General features: G+C 39.0%; 1 protein-coding gene across 8 annotated transcripts in view; it reads right to left on the bottom strand.

The window, feature by feature from the left end:
* Sgms1 (sphingomyelin synthase 1) overlaps window positions 1–12,969 on the bottom strand; it is a 248,832-nt gene that overhangs the window by 214,239 nt on the left and 21,624 nt on the right. The window contains exon 2 of one of the 8 annotated variants that reach the window (XM_013017175.1): window positions 5,697–5,785. The exons of the other annotated variants lie outside the window; for them this stretch is intronic. The gene's annotated coding sequence lies outside the window, so the exon portion shown is untranslated. The remainder of the gene's footprint in view (window positions 1–5,696; window positions 5,786–12,969) is intronic. 8 annotated transcript variants of the gene reach the window in all.

Raw genomic sequence — 12,969 nt, 5'->3', positions numbered from 1 at the left:
AAAATGTGGTATATATACACAATGGAATCCTATGCCTCCATCAGAAAGAATGACATCGCCCCATTTGTTAGGAAATGGAAAGCCTTGGAAAAAATTATATTAAGTGAAGTAAGCCAGGCCCAAAGAAATATAGATCCCATGGTTTCCCTTATTTGCAATAACTAGTATATGTCTGAGACAAGCAGAAACGGTAAGATAAGTTGATGTTAGGCGAAATGAATCCCAAGATAAGGACTCAAATGGTTTCTTTCTTGCTATTGTTTCTAACATATTTATAAGATGATTTCTTTGTTGCTTTGTATTGCCCCTCCCCGCCCCCACGGCATAACCCGTTTTTACTGTATTTTATGTTGGTATAATTTGGGGAAGGAAAGGGAAAAAACAAATTGTTTAAATAGGGATACAGGTGGCCCCATTGCAACAATGAGATGTACAAGATGTTATGTCGAAAAACGAACTTGGGGGGGGACAGCTAGGGATGGTAAAGGAAAACAAAGGAGGAAGCAACAATTCTTGATAAGAAATGCACTCATTACCTTGCTCATGTAACTGTAACCCCTCTGTATGGTATTCTCACAATAAAAAATATTAATAATAAAAAATAAAATATAAAAATAAAAAATAGAATGAGCATGGCATGACTGTCGAAGGTGAGTGTTCAGACTCACAATGGCTGCCACTGATGATATGGGTAGGAGTCTGGAAGGAAATGAGCCAGATCAATATAGAGTTGATACACACATAAATCACCTCATGTTCCATTTATATAAAGTATCCGAAGTAGTCAAATTCACAGCAACAGAAGGGAGAAAGGTGGTCAGCAGAGGAGAGAGGAAAGAGAAAAGGGGAGTTATTTAAAGAGTGTAAGTTTTAGATTTTTGCAAAATGAAAACATTCTGGAGGTTTGTTATACTTTATACAGTATATTATATATAATATTAAATATACATATTATATAATAAGTATTACTGTATCTATGCATTGTATATAGACATTATGTGTGTATATATACACAGTAGATTTAACACCAGCAAATTTTTTAACCTCAATTCAAAAAAAGGTAAAATAATAAAAATTCCTGTATCTATGCATTGTACATACACATTATGTGTATGTGTGTGTATACACAGTAGATTTAACACCAGCAAATTTTTTAACCCCAATTCAAAAAAAGGTAAAAATGATCCACTGGAGGACTCATTAAAACACTAACTGCTAGACCCCCTCCATAGTTTCAGTTCAGGGCATCTGGATAGGCCTAAGTCTCCTCCTTTAATGAGTATCAGGAGACACTAAGTTTCAGGAACTACTGCTCTTCTCCCTCAAGTGTCCTCTCAATCCTGAAGGCAAAGCAGCTTTCCCCAGAGAAGAACTTTAGGGGTGGAGACTGCAAGCCATAGAGTATTTTCAACTATCTTTGCATGCTTTGAACACTGACCTGGATACCGGCCCACACTAGTTCACCACAATGTGTGACTGCTAAAGCTAGTGGCCACTCAGCCGAATCTGGCTATGCCTCTGTTTCTTCCCACCTCTGCAGAATAATGATCCTGTAAGCATTATTGTCATCGAGGTCAGGATAATCAACAACAGAATTCTAAGAGGTGTCTATCCCATAATGAATGATGATGTTAAGACTTTGGTTGGTAACTTCACAGAAAACAAGGTTGACCCTGTTTTCTCTACTGTAAAAAGAGGTCATGTTAAAAGCAATGAAGAAACTGTTAATATTCAATCCTAGACTGCTCAGCAAACTCTGAGGAGCTAGAAACAAACAGAGGATTAAATCTAAGAATCCATTATGATTCCCACAAGCATTTGGCAAATGTAGGGTCTTTCAACAGAATTATTAGCTAATCCTTTTACTCTCTGAGTAGGTGCTGTCATTGGAATGTAAATATTATTGTAAAACCAAGTATTGGAATCAATCCTCACAGGCCACCACCTCTACCTAAAGAAAGAACAAAAACAACGGGCTGTGTTCAGACAACAGGTAACACTAAGACTGAAACTGAAATTCTTGGAGACATATACATGGAAAATGATTTTTTGTCAAAAGAAATTAAAAAGTAAAGGCATAGTTCAGATGAGTTTGTTCATTCAAGTGATTTAACCCCTCCCACATTTCAGACACAATGGCACTGGGGAAGGAAACTGGGGGAGGAAAGTGCTATGCAATAGCAGGGCAGTTTGTCAGGCAAGGAATGAAGCAAGCTTTGCAAAGACCAAATAGCACCATTGTTCCTCCAAAGAGCCAACATTGTGCTTTCTTCTAAGGTTTTACTTGCTTTTATAGTCGCATATTTTGGGGGTGGACCATGGATTACCCACACTAATAGTTTAAATTTCCAATGTCTTGAGTCTGCAATATGTACAAAGGAAGTCATTCATTGACACTGTTGTCACAAAAAGCAACCATGACCCTTTCCTAGATGTCTGGGTCATATCAACATCTGAGTCTTAAGAGCAAAGACTCCATCAAGAATGACAAAACTTTCTCAGCAATCCTGGGGAAATACTCTTAATGGGAAAATGCTGACTATGTCTAGCTAGAACTGGCCAGAAGTCTTGGAAGCAGTATCCTGCGATGGATGGACCAAACCTGAGTCAATAATTATATCCTCCCATCAACCTGAAAGGCTCAAATCACCTCCCACCACAAAATCCTTTAGGTCCTCTGCAGCCCAGAAGACTGGACCTAATTAAGCATTTCCTGATGAAGTGAGAGATGCCTGGATAGTACCCCAAGCATGTTTCCAACCAGGGCAGAACACAAGTGTGAATTTCCTCCTAGTGATCTCCTAAGTATACCCAGGGGCACTCTTCAAATGAGAAGCCAAAGATCAACTTATGCGTAGAATAAATAGCCTCTTTATAGATTAAATCTTTACATAAAACAGTTCTACTCTGCAAGGAGATTTTCTTCTCTGCTTCCTTCATTTACCATTAATCCAAATACCCCATAGTCCTGATAGAGTTAAGTATGGGGACAGAGAAAAAGTCAGAACTGTACAGTGTTGACCCTTACAGCCCATGTGAACCTAGACTTGCTAGACTGTCAAGGAACAAGGCAGGACACTCATTCTTCTGATGGCTGAACTGTTTTAAATGTTAACCACCATAAATAGGTGAGCAGGCATGAGGTGCTGTTGTATGTGCTCTGCTAGCATTCATTAGTATAACCCTTCCTAAAACCCCATGAGGTAAACACCTTTATCCCATTGCACAGTTGAAGAAACTAGGGGTCAGCAAGGTTAGATAATTTCTCAGAAGCCCTTGCAGCTAGAAATTGAACGCAGTCTGGCCCCAGAATTTACATTCTGGATCACCTCATTATTCTGCCTCTCTATCTTTTGGGGCAAACCAAAGAATATGCTTGAAAATACTTTGCAAACCATAAAAAGATACATTCATGATGATTTTTATTCCAGTCAGTGGACCTTCCAGTACCCACCAATCCTGCTGGTAACCTTGATTTACCTCTTGAAGGAACCACACCCTACTGTCTATTGATCAGTCCTTCTTCAGCCACAGATCTGCAGAACTTAGGCTGTGACCTAATCACAACACACCAAATACCCCAGCCACAGTAACTGTGATCAGTAGAAGCTAGCTGTAAGCAGTGGGATATACAAAGAAAACCTAAAATGGAAAATTCTTGAAGGCCTTCAACATTTGGGAAGAATATTATATAGCAGAAAGGTAAGAGAAGCAGCAACACCGGGCGAAAAGATCACAAAGGCTGTAAGAAAGAAACACTGTACTGTAAATAGCACAAGCAACCTCCTACAGGCTGGACCTAGGGATGGGAATACCTCACAGGCAATCTCAGTGAGTACTCAGATCCCAAAGGCTATGGCCTCACCCTAAAGCAAAAGCACTTTCAATCTACTTACGGTATACTTGTAAACACTTAACTTAGTTGTTTCCTAAAAAGCATCAACTCCTTACTTGGACACAAAAATGAACTGAAGAACAGAAACAAAAAAACAAAAACAAAAACCCTTATCACTGACTCCATTTTGTATGTCTTTTCTCAAAGCTATTTCTCTCTCCAGTCACTTTGCAATCACCTTGAGTTTCAGGAAAGACAAAACTAATCAATACATGACAAGGGACTAAAACTACCTCTAAGGAATAGCAGTCTTGCAGCACAGACCACCACCACCACCACCCAAAAAGGACAATTACAATTACTGAAGAGAGCAATCTGATTCCCATGAGCACTCCAGGGCACAACATCTCTAAAACCTGGGAGAACCAGAATCGACACAACAGCCAACCAGGCCACACCTGGGATGTTTAAATTACACACGCCTTTTGCCCTACCCCAAATTCTTCCTGTATTTAAATTTAAAGCTCATGTCTGTACCCTAAAGACTGTTGAAGATGAAGTGCTATCTTCCCATGTCAAGAGGTGTCATATAAAGTCCTTTCTCTGCCCTTTGTCATACCTCTTTATTTGGCATATTTAGTTGATTCGGAGGACCTGATATATTCCTTATTGAAGTGGTAAAGTGCCAGCTAAACGAGCAATAAGCCAGGCCAGTTCAAGGTCTTAAGTTCAAATCACAGTACTATCACTCCTCCCTCCCCCCCCCAATAAAATAGCTTTGATCTCATTAAACCATGAAGACTGATGTAATTAGGAATGATGATTAGTACAAGGGTAAAGGTCACCATCTGACCTATTGACCTAACTGTGAAATCATATGGGGTAGACAGACAGGTAACAAGAAATGAAAAAAGTACAATAATAATCCATGCTTTTATTTCTCATATCTGAATATAGAAGAAGTTCCATGCTTATGTACTTAGATATTTCTCAAATCAAACTAATTCATATTGCTTAGGAATTGATTAATTAAATATTTTTAATGTATTTTTTGCCAGGCACTTATGGCTTGCACTTGTAATCCTAGCTATTCAGTAGGAAAATCTGTAAGACTCTTATCTCCAATTATCCACCATAAAAATGGAAGTGACACTGTAGCTCAAGTGATAGAGTGCTAGCCTTCAGCAAAAGAGCTCAGGGACAGTACCCACACCCCAAGTCCAAGCCCCATGACCAACCAAAAACAAACAAGTGTTTTCTGTACTGGAAAAACTCACAGCTTATACTTGCTAAGCAGGTGCTCTACCACATGGGCCACACCTCCAGTCCTTTAAAAAAATAAACCTGGGGGTTGGAGGCATGGTTCAAATGGTCAAGAACTATCCAGTCAACAAAAAGATCAAGTACAAGTTTGAGACCTGGTCTTAGACCAAGAAAAACGTAATCTGACACTATTGCCCATATCAACTATGACAGGAACGTAACTCAAAATTATAGCCTTTAATAAAAAATTTTAACAGTAGCATTCAGGAGGCAGAGGCAGGAGGATCACAAATTCAAGGCCAGTCTGGGCTACATAACTGCTTAATTAAATCACTCCATTGACATAGTTTATGGCCTTCTCCTAAAATGCCTCTTAAGGGAAAAATACCTGCATCCCCTCAAATTTAGAAGTAAATGCATGATGTCTATAACTTGCTTTCACATGTTTCAGAAAAAAAGGTATAACCCTACAAAAAATGTGGAAAAGTGATAACAACTGTTCAATCCAGGTAGTATATGTAGAGGAACTCACCCTTCCACAGGTGTGGGGGGGAAAAAACCAATTATAGTCAAAAGCTGCATAGAAATCTTGACTCACCTTTCTAGTGGATGGCTGTCTTCCTTTTAACCAAAACTGGCTAAACATGCCTCGAGGCAAGTTGAAGGCTCTCTCTTGCTGCCTTCACTCTGCAAGGGGCAAATTACATGTTATCAAGGGTCTTCATTATTATTAATGCTGTCTCTGCTGATAAAATGTAGTTAATTTATGGCAAGCCTCTAGATTAAAATAATGGTATAATTTTTTTCAAACAGGAAAGAGTGAAAAAAAAATGACCACATACTCTAGGTGAAGGAAACTCTGGGACAAAGAAACCACTCCAAAAGTAAGGGGTTCTTTTTTTTCTTTTTTTTTAATCAGCTTTTATAAGAACACCATGACATTTTCATATATGTATGCATAGAGAAATTATTATCAAATTAATTAATATGTCCATCATCTCACATGATGAGAACTTAAGATGTGCTCTCTAAACAAATTTCTAACACCCAATATATTAACTATAGTCATTAGGCCATACTTCAGGTCCTCCATGACTTAGATCCCCATCTCAGGTTCAAGGTATGCTTGAGTTTCTCATAATTCACAGTAATTTCAGGGTAGTAACAGACCCAAACATCCATTCAGACAAAAGCTTAGACCTGAGCATGCCTGACCTTGGACTTCTCAGACCATCATTAGAAGGCATCTACATGTACTCTTAAAACCACATGGAAGTTGCTAGACTTCCTCAAACCCTTTCACAACAGTGTTTGCAGTTACATACAACACAAGGTGCCCTCAAGCCTGACAGGCATGTCCAGTGTGCTAGCACTGTACCACTCTTTGAGAATCTAGTACCTCTAGTTCTCCCTACAGCCCTGTGAGTCAAGCAAGTTTACAGATCCCATATTGCAGAGAAGGCAGCCAAGTTTCAAAGTCCAGATATGACTAGGATATTCAACTAGAAAACAAGAGAAATGAAACTCATGTTTAGGGTTTCTGACTGTAGGCTTATGGATCATCTCACTGCACAGAATATGTACATACATACACATGTACACACACACACACACACACACACACACACACACACAAATACATGTGATGCTGTCCTGAAAACCAACCCCAGAACCAAACAGCCAAACAACACATTCACATGAGACGGGCAGGTGCTGCAGTTTGTTCCCTGAGAGTATACATTCATAATTATTCTTAATAGTACCATTAATACTGTAATTGCTACCAATTACTATAATTACTAATTATCTACTTCCCTTGCAGTCACAATAACACTATACTTTTGGCAATATATATATATATATATATATATATGAATTTTTACCCATGTCTATCTCGAGTACTATTGACCAACTAAAGTAAAAGAACAAGTATTACTTTGTAGCACTGGTGATTTTATCACTGCTATATCCAAAGGCAGTGAATCCTTGAAGTTGTGAACTCGCTTTTCAATAAATGCAAAATACAACACAACACAATCATACAATATAGGACAGCATAGATACAGCAGTACCAAACTAAAAAAGAAGAAATGTAGTGTCTGAACCATGGCCTAAAGGGCTCCTTCTCCTGTTAATCTACAAAATTGTGCACACGTGGAAGTTTAGCAGTACTAATGCTTAGTGTGACAGTGCTGGCTCAAACAAGCTCAGGAAAGCCAGTCAGAGAGCCCCTGAACCTGGATTTCAGTCCTGTCTTATTACTTGTTAGCTTGACTAAAAAGATGAGACCCTCTCTGGTAGACTGCCTCTCCTGGAGGTTGGAACACCCGTTTCAAGGATGTTGACATCTGTAAAGCAGAAACACCACATGTACTGACTCAAAAATGTGGGCACTTGGACTCAGCAATACTTACCAAGCAGTTATGCCCACAGCTACACAAAACTAAGGAAAAATATATGATGTACATCCAGAAACTTGAGTCTCATTTGAAGATTTTGGTGAGAAAAGGTTAAGCAAATGAATAACTTAAAATCAGTTAATATTAAGACAAATATACATTGTGGAGTAGAAAATAATCACATGAATTTTTAAGGTCAAATGACCATCCTGACTTCTCTAGGTTTTAGACCAACTGGTAGCCAGTTTCCAAGATGGCCCTCAGTTATCCCAATATTTATGAGCTGACATGGTGAGTCCCTTTCCACACTGAGTTAAGGCTAGTATGTGCAAACACAATTTGCAATACTGTGGAAATGGAAAAAGTGAGATTTCAAAGACCAGGTCAAGGGATGTTGTGGCTAATGTATCCATCCTGTCTTGGAAGGCAAAAAGTTGGCCATCATGACATGAGGGTAGTCAAGCTCAAGGGAGAGGTATCCACAGTAAAGAATAGAGGCCTCTTCCAACAACCAACCAGAAACAGAGGCCTCCTGCAACGACCATGTAAGGGAGCCATCCTGGTGAGGTCCCTTGGCTGCAGTCAGTTCTGCTGCAACACCATCGAGTCATAACATCCCAGCTAAGCTGCTCCCAAATTTCCGGACCCACACTCAGAATGTATGAAGTAATACTAATATTGTTTTGAAAATCTTGAGGTAATTGGTTATATAATGGTAACTAATATACTAATACAGAAGCTTAAACAATAATTAAATCAATTCCAAGGCACCTAATACCCAGTTGGATTTTGGTTTGGGTTTGTTGTTGGTTTTATGTTTTTTTGTTTTGTTTTTTGCGGGGGTGCCAATATGGGGCTTAAACTTAGGGCCTGGGCTATTTCTACTCAAGGCTGGCACTCTATCACTTGAGCCATACCTCCACTTCCAACTTTTTGCTGGTTAATTGGAGATACTGGAGATAGAAGTCTCACAGACTTTCCTCTCTGAGCTGACTTCACACCATGATTCTCAGATCTCAGCCTTCTAAGTAGCTAGGATTAGAGTCATGAGCCACCATCGCCCAGGTTTGGTTTGTTCTTGTTTTGGGAAGTCTTATGTGGGTATGTGCCCTTTCTGATTGTATTTCCCCCACTCATTCTTCAATACCATCCAACCACCAAACTTCACCACAATCCTGAATTTTGAATCAATCATTCCTTTGTTCCTCCTTTATGGTCTTACCATCTAAGTATTATCAACATATAGTTGTGTTTTGCCTAACTGAAGCCTATATAAATGAAACCATATTGGATGTATTCTTCTAAGATTTGTCTCTTCCCTTAAAATTTTAATTGGAAGATTGATCCCTATTGACTCATATGACTATAGTTCTTTTTTTTTTTTTGCCAGTCCTGGGGCTTGAAGTCAGGGCCTGGGCTTAGCTTCTTTTGCTCAAGGCTAGCACTCTATCATTTGAGCCACTGCACCACTTCCAGCTTTTTCTGTTTACGTGGTACTGAGGAATCAAACCCAGGACTTCACGCATGCTAGGCAAGCACTCTACCACTAGCCCACATTCCCAGCCCTATATGGTTCATAGTTTTTTCCACCAATGAAAGTTCACACTTGGTGAACATACTCACAACACCCAGCTCTACTCTATGCTGAGGATCCTCTGACGCTTTTTCAGGGTTGTTGGGTTTTTTTCCTTCTGTTTTGAATAATGGTGTCATTTATAATCTAATGCTTGTTCCCTGATACACATAGGCAAATTTCTATAGGATGTATACCTAAGAGAAGAAAACTGGCCTTGGGACTGCACATGTTCAACTCCTCAAAGTAATGCCAAATTGTTTTCCAAAGTGGTTGTATACAATTGACTCTTTAGCTGCCTTTCCAGTCTCTCTCCAAATAAGAGGCAGGCTTGTTTTACTAATTACAAGGAAAGCTTCAACCAACAAAAGGGAAAGCTTTTCCTCTTTGAAGCATCCCTGCTGCAAATAAATAGTACTCCAAAGCAGTAACCCAGACAGCTGGAACACATTAGTCACAGGACATCAGCACAGACTTCAGAATAATGATGCAGACCCAGCCAGCAACACACACTGCCCACAGGCACAGGCAGATTTGACTTCTAGACTCATGGAAAATTCAGAGCCTATTTTCTTCTTGGTAGATTTGAATACTGAAGCTCAATCTTACTACTGCTTTTGTCTTAAAGGCTGAAATAAATGAACTTGCATCAATGTAGCCAAACTCAAGATTAAGGCAGAAGAGAAAAATCATCTCCATAAAATAATTGTTGTGTTTTGTTTTGACAGAGAGCAGGTTATGCTTTTTATGTATCATCTGTAGGGTGAAAATGCTCTAAATGGCAATTGATTTTGCTTTTAACGATTTACAAATTTACCAAAAAAAATTTCTGCACAAAAAGATATCCATTGGTGACAACTAAATCTATAGAGTAACCCTACTTATTAAGTAGCAATATTAATTTTTAAGATAATTCAAACTGTATGTCAATTTAAAAGGTGATAGTAAATGTTTCTAATTAAACACAAGTAAGATACTTAGGAGTCTGAGATCTGAGGATCATGGTTCAATACCAGCCAGGACAGGAAAGTCCATGAGACTCTTACCTCCAATTAACCACCAGAAAACCAGAAGTGGAGCTGTACCTCAAAGTGGTAGACTGCTAGTCTTGAGTAAAAGACCTCAGGGACAGCACCCAAGCACCAAGTTCAACCCTCATGACAAACAAATAAAAATTAAAATTAAAAGCCACAAATAATACATTCTTATTATTGGGTAGGCAGCAAAGAACTAAGGTAAATTTCAAGGAAAATCTTATATCACAGAAAGAAACAATGTCATTAAAATGTGTCCTTATGGGGTCATTTCAAGACAACTTCTAAGCAATTCTTATTTGTCTCTTTCAAATCGATAATGCCTTGAAGTAAAAAGAAACTGTTGTCACATCCACTTTTCAGAAGGAAGACATTGAAGCAACACCGCTGTTGAGTCACAGAACCAGGATCTGAACCCAAGAGGTTATTCCAGAGACCACATTCTTAACAATTAATTACTCTGGATATCTTCTCAATGAGATGACCAGATAGGTGTTCACAATACAGCTGCCAAAACTTAAGCATCTACATGGGCTAATGACTGGTTAAGTGTCTGACCTCCTTGCTTCAAATTCTCCCTATAAATCTACTAGAAAATGTATTATGTTTCTATTCTATTCTCAGACTCTGAGAATTCAAGAAATTTGGCTAGAATCGCATAAGCAGTAAAATAAAATGGAGACACTGCTTGAAACTCAACTTCAAAATTCATTTTCTCTCTACTGTGGATCTTCTAGACAATGTAACAGTACTTGATCTCAGGACAAGTGGTAAGCAAGCGTTAACCCTAGGCCCTGGAAACAGTCCCATAAAGGAAGTAGATGCCATATTGGGTAAAGCCGTTCCAGCCTTCATGGTAAGCAAGTGGCAGCAGCATCATGTCTGTATGCCAAGCAGAATGAGGCTAAATGGGCAATGATAAGCCCACAGGATTCAAAAATCAGGCTCCATATCACCACACTAGACAAGTCAGATGGACTCTACAGCAGTATTTCCCTCTGTAAAATGGGAATATCTTATTCCAAAGGGTCACTGTGAGGATTACACAGACTAACACTTAATACGTACCTGACACAGAGCAGGCATCAGATATCTGCTTACAAAGATTCAGTATTAAAAAAAAAAAAAGATCAGGCTATCTAGCAGAAAAAAAAGCAAGTAGTTGATTTTAAGTACATGTTCCCATCTATGAAGCCACACAGACTTCAGAATGAATGATTTGATGACTTTTAAAAGACCATATTTGTATCGCAATTTTTTTACTAATATTATGACTCCCTATTTCTATCCTATGCTAAACAGAATAACCTTGCCAACTAGCTCAACCCTTTATGGTATTAGTAAAAGTTAGACATTTTTTATACCAACACTGAAGCTGGAATGAACTCAAAGTAAAACATTTGGCTCATTTTAACTTTTCTGTTACTCACTTTAGAAAATCAGAAGCACTCATTTCAAAAAGCAACATCTTTTCAAAGTATTTCTAGTTTCCTGGAAATTATCCCAAATCATCTGGGCAATAAAGAAAGAAACTTGATTAAGTGACTAGTAAATTACAATTAAAAGAATTCCAATAATAAGAGTTATAAGAGTTAAGAGTTCCTCAATAGCATCCCTCCACCGTACCTATAATTAGCTTATTTCATGTATGAAATGTGAATTTAGGAACAGAGCACTGAGTTAGTGTCAGAAATCTCCATGGTAACGTGCTTTTTGCATGGCTGAATCTCCAATGCTAAGAGAAAGAAGCCAGTATGAAGCAGTTATGGTCTGAATATGACATTCTAGAAAAGGCAAAACTATCAAGAAAGAACAGATCAGGAATTTAGGGGAAAGAAGTGTTTAGGTACAAATAAACACCAGAGAAACGGAAAGGTGTCTGAACTGTTCTATAGGTTGTACTGGGAGTTACATGAACAAATACATACAATCAAACTCACAACTTGCTTTGAACTGAATGTTTGTGTCCCTTCAAAGACTGTAGGTTGAGCTCTCACCTCCAAAGGAATGGTATTTGATGATGGGACCATTGGGATAGCATTAGGTCATGATGGGATTGCAGTCAGGTAAGAGATGGTCTTTCTGTTATGTAAAGAAGCATCAGCCCTGGGCTGGGAAGGTGGCTCAGTGGTAGAGTGCTTGCATGCATGAGGCCCTGGGTTCAATTCCTCAGCACCACATAAGCAGAAAAAGCTGGAAGTGGTGCTGTGGCTCAAGTGGTAGAGTGCTCACTCAGCTTGAGCTGAAGAGCTAAGGGACAGCGCCCAGGCCCAGAGTTCAGGTGCCACAACTTACAAAAAAAAGAGGCATCAGCCTATGAACTAGGAAGAATTCTCACCACAATCCAACCATGCTGGCTGGCTCCCTGATCACAAAAGTCTAGCCTACCAAAATGTAAGGAAGAAGTATTTGGATTTTGGGTTAGTTTTTTTTTCTTTTTTTTTCTTTTGGGGGAGGGGGTGGTTTTCTAAGACAATCAGTGGTATTCTTGTTAAAGCCCAAACTAAGACATAACTATATACCTCCTAAAGTGTATTTTACTGCTGATAAATCTTTTTTTACTAGAATCTAATCTTTTTTTTTACTAGCATTTAACAATCAGACAGAGCTAGGTGTGGTGGCATGTGCCTATTAACTGCATAATTAAGAGGCTACGGCAGAAGGATTACAAGTTCAAGGCCAGCCTGGGATATATATCAAGTTCCAAGCCAGCCTGAGTTATGCAGACCCTGATATATTCTCCCTCTCTCTCCCTCTCCCTCCCCACCTCTCCCCCTCTCCCTTTTTCCCCTCTCCCCCTCTTTCCCTCTCTCTCTCTCTCTCTCTCTCTCTCTCTCTCTCTCTCACACACACACACACACACAC

The sequence above is a fragment of the Dipodomys ordii genome, unplaced genomic scaffold, assembly GCF_000151885.1.
Source record: "Dipodomys ordii isolate 6190 unplaced genomic scaffold, Dord_2.0 Scaffold34, whole genome shotgun sequence".
Classification (NCBI taxonomy): domain Eukaryota; kingdom Metazoa; phylum Chordata; class Mammalia; order Rodentia; family Heteromyidae; genus Dipodomys; species Dipodomys ordii.
This window is presented reverse-complemented; position numbering and strand designations above follow the sequence as displayed.